This window comes from Sinocyclocheilus rhinocerous, unplaced genomic scaffold (assembly GCF_001515625.1).
Source record: "Sinocyclocheilus rhinocerous isolate Xijiao unplaced genomic scaffold, SAMN03320098_v1.1 scaffold460, whole genome shotgun sequence".
In the NCBI taxonomy this organism is placed as follows: domain Eukaryota; kingdom Metazoa; phylum Chordata; class Actinopteri; order Cypriniformes; family Cyprinidae; genus Sinocyclocheilus; species Sinocyclocheilus rhinocerous.
This window is the reverse complement of record NW_015667268.1, coordinates 336,412-339,886: the sequence shown is the minus strand read 5'-3', so window position 1 is coordinate 339,886 and position 3,475 is coordinate 336,412. Positions and strand designations below refer to the sequence as shown.

At 40.8% G+C, this 3,475-nt stretch overlaps 1 long non-coding RNA gene across 1 annotated transcript; it reads left to right on the top strand.

The window, feature by feature from the left end:
* Positions 1-902: 902 nt before the first annotated feature.
* On the top strand, positions 903-2,997 carry LOC107733442 (uncharacterized). Its single transcript, XR_001638990.1, has 4 exons — positions 903-1,002; positions 1,543-1,603; positions 2,102-2,157; positions 2,386-2,997. It is a non-coding gene; the product is annotated as an uncharacterized LOC107733442 (long non-coding RNA).
* The last annotated feature ends 478 nt before the right edge of the window (positions 2,998-3,475 follow it).

The window sequence follows — 3,475 nt, the reverse complement described above, 5'->3', positions numbered from 1 at the left end:
ACACACACACACACACACACACACACACACACACACACTCTCACACACTCAATAAATCAGTGTCCCAGATTTCAAAGTGAACTGTCCTAGATTATCAAAAGCAATCAGGACTTTTTTTGTCCATTGAATCACCCTTATAGTGTTGACATCACATGGAACCATATGCATATGTTTCCTTTTTTAAAGAGTAAAAAATAAAAACTTGATAATTCCATTAAAATCTCATTTGAGGTGATGCTAAATTACAGAAGCTGAAAGTGCAAAACATGTCAGAATAATAGTCAAAGGAAGGTTTAGTGGACTGAATCAGTCACTAGTTTTGTGCTCCTCTTTGAGGAATTTTAATACATGATCTGATCACATTACATTAAGTGGTATAATTTAAACTATAACGTCGTTACGGCATGGCAGTAACGTTTAAAGCTATTATACAGGTTTTTGCCATCTAATAACTGTCTGGAAGTAAATCCATGGAAATGAGCAAAGCTGATTTTTCCATACAGTTGTCCACAGTCTCTGATCTAGAGTCAGATTTTGACATTGTATTATAATTAAACGTTTGATTATGGAAACTGATCGTAGATCAGCAGCTGCAGGCGGCTGTTTATCCCAACATTGACATTAGGCGGCGATTCAAATACTGTAATGCAGACAGGAAAACAGATTGTCTAGCCTGTAATTTAGAGAGGTTCTTCTTATTATTCTATAGCTTTTTTTAGGCAGGTTGCGAAGGCGAACCAACTCAGGTCAAGGGATGAGCGGAGAGAGCAACAAACGCTTTGCGAATCGGTTCGAACGAGTCATCGAAAAGATTCAGTTCATACGAGTGATTCGTTCGCGAATTAGACGTCACATGTGACGTCACGCTCACTCTTCTTCGCTGGTTTGCGGCAGCGCTATAAATGCTGGCGCGCTAGTGTGCGCGCTCTCTCAATTTTGCGATGTTGCGGTGGAAGTGCGCTAGCGCGTACAAAAATGAGAAAGTCAGGCGGTCCCAAGAAGGTAAGTTTTGCTAAAATAACAAATTGTTGCGTACGGTTTGTAGAATAAGTGTTTCAACCTGGTCCAAATCAATCCGAAGACGTCTGCTTCGAAATGTTTGATACTAACTAGCGCGTGGGTTTTGGCACGCGGCTGGTTCCTTGGCATGTTGGTTGTTGTTGCTGCAGAAATAAAAACACTTTAAAACAGACAAGTCACTCTAATCCCGTGGTCCATGTCAGGAAACTGTTCGTTGTTGATATTTGTAACGGTTTGTAGAATAAGTGTTTCAACCTGGTCCAAATCAATCCGAAGACGTCTGCTTCGAAATGTTTGATACTAACTAGCGCGTGGGTTTTGGCACGCGGCTGGTTCCTTGGCATGCTGGTTGTTTTTGCTGCAGAAATAAAAACACTTTAAAACAGACAAGTCACTAATCCCGTGGTCCATGTCAGGAACCTGTTCGTTGTTGTCGAAGTGCCCGTATGTAACGTGACCTTATACAGACGGCGCTGCTGCCGCTGTAGCACAGTGTTTATATGCGCTGGTCTCTTGTTTTAGGTGGCTGAATGTGCTCTGAATCCACTCCAGATGAGGACTCTCCAGCTGCTGTAGCTCCGCTGTAAGTATGAGGTTTCTCTCGGTTTCGGTCACCCAGCGGTAGTCAGCTGTGCAGGCCAGCCCGTGCCTGAGCTAGTGTTACTCTGCTGGAAGAGAAAGGTGCTGTGTTTGTGCTTCATCAGGTTTGGCTGTTTTAGTGAAGCCTGCTGTGCAGCACAGGTCCAGCCGAGCCCTCTGAGAGTGGTCTGTGCTCACACAGTGAGGCAGGCCTAGTCTGGGGGCGAACACTCAAGTCAAGTGTTTCTTGTAGCTGCAGGCTTCAGTTTCTTACATGCTTTTTTTGCTGACATCACTAAATTCAACCTTTCATTAATAAATTCATCCATTTCATGAGCCATTTATTGTCCCAGTCAACAACATGCAGTTTTTTTTTTTTTTGCTAATCGTGTCACATTAGGCAAGTAAAATGGGTTGTTGTTAATGCTATTTCATGTTGGTTGATATTGGTCACATTACTTTGACCTGATTGTTAAATGTGTATTTTTTACTGACTTTACAGGATGAGGTAAATGAGGAGGGAAGTTTGAAAGGTCCATCGAGATCATCCTATTGTGGGTAAGCTTTAATCATAACTTCAGTGTCGTGATCCAAGTCGATACCATCATAGCAGAAGTGTTTCTCTGTGATGTCTGTTAATCTTGGAATAGCAAATGCAGGGTTGGCACTGATTTTTGTTGAGACGGTCTGCAAAAATCTGACAAAGAAGCCTGCTACACTTTATTCATTTACACTACAATTTACTGTTGAATGTCATTAGTTTGACACCTCTTTCTGTTGTTGTAGGAAAGATGTGTGAAGATCTTCAGAAATCAAGTTTTCTGTTCCTGCCCTTTTTTAATGTTAAAAGTGATCGGTGCTCCGTTAACAGTTTACATTTTTTTTTAAATGTATTGTACGTTGTTACAAATATATAAAATCTACAATTATAAACTTAGCCCACTTCCTTTAGTGGAAATTCCTAGAACAGGGTTGTTTTGTGTTCCTGGAGAGCCACTTTCCTAAAATGTAAAAGTTTGTCAGATTGCTGCTTTGTCATTATGGGAATGGCATGTAGATTGACATGAAAATATCAGGGATTTTAGCATAAGGCTGCAACAAAATGTGAAAAATGAAGAGGATCTGAATGCACTATTTAGGAGGTGTCCGTTCCTGCTTCAGCAGTTTAGCTCTAGCCCCAGATAAACATGCCTGAAGCCAGGTGATCTGCATCACTAGTCTTTCAGGCGTGCTGGCGCTAAACTGCAGGAAAGCGGTCCTCCAGGATCAAGATTGGACGTCCTGCTCTAGCATTATTTGAGCATGAGGCTGCTATACGAAGACGATGAATGATATTTCTGAAATGGTACAATGTTTGATTTGTCTCATTTGGTTCTGTTATTTTCAAACACTGGACAATAAAAAAAATTATGAATAAAGTTTTAATTTGTCTGAATACCTGCAACTAGGTTTTAAAACTTGCCCTGAAGGTCCCCCCAGGTTTTTAAAGATGGTGGTTTTTTTGTTTTAAATGAACCCACTAAAAAGTGTACTACCTGGCCTCTCCTGTATCATCCTGCCTGCCAGGCCTCAGGCTTGAGTAACGGTGAAGTGAATGTCTCCCTCTACTGGATTTCTAGTGTAACGAAAGGAAAATGGGAGAGGATGGCTATGCATGTTCATATTTGCTCTGCATTAGTCACTGCTTAGTGTAGTATGGTTTTCACCTATTGATTGTGTTTCTGGACAATTAGTCCTTTAACCTTAACTGACTGTACGTACTCGATATGCCTGTTTGATCCGCTGTACTGTGATCCATATTTAACCCTCTAAACTCTAAAAATAGATCTGTCCAAAATTCATTAGATTTTTTTTTTTTTATTCAGTTGTATTTGTG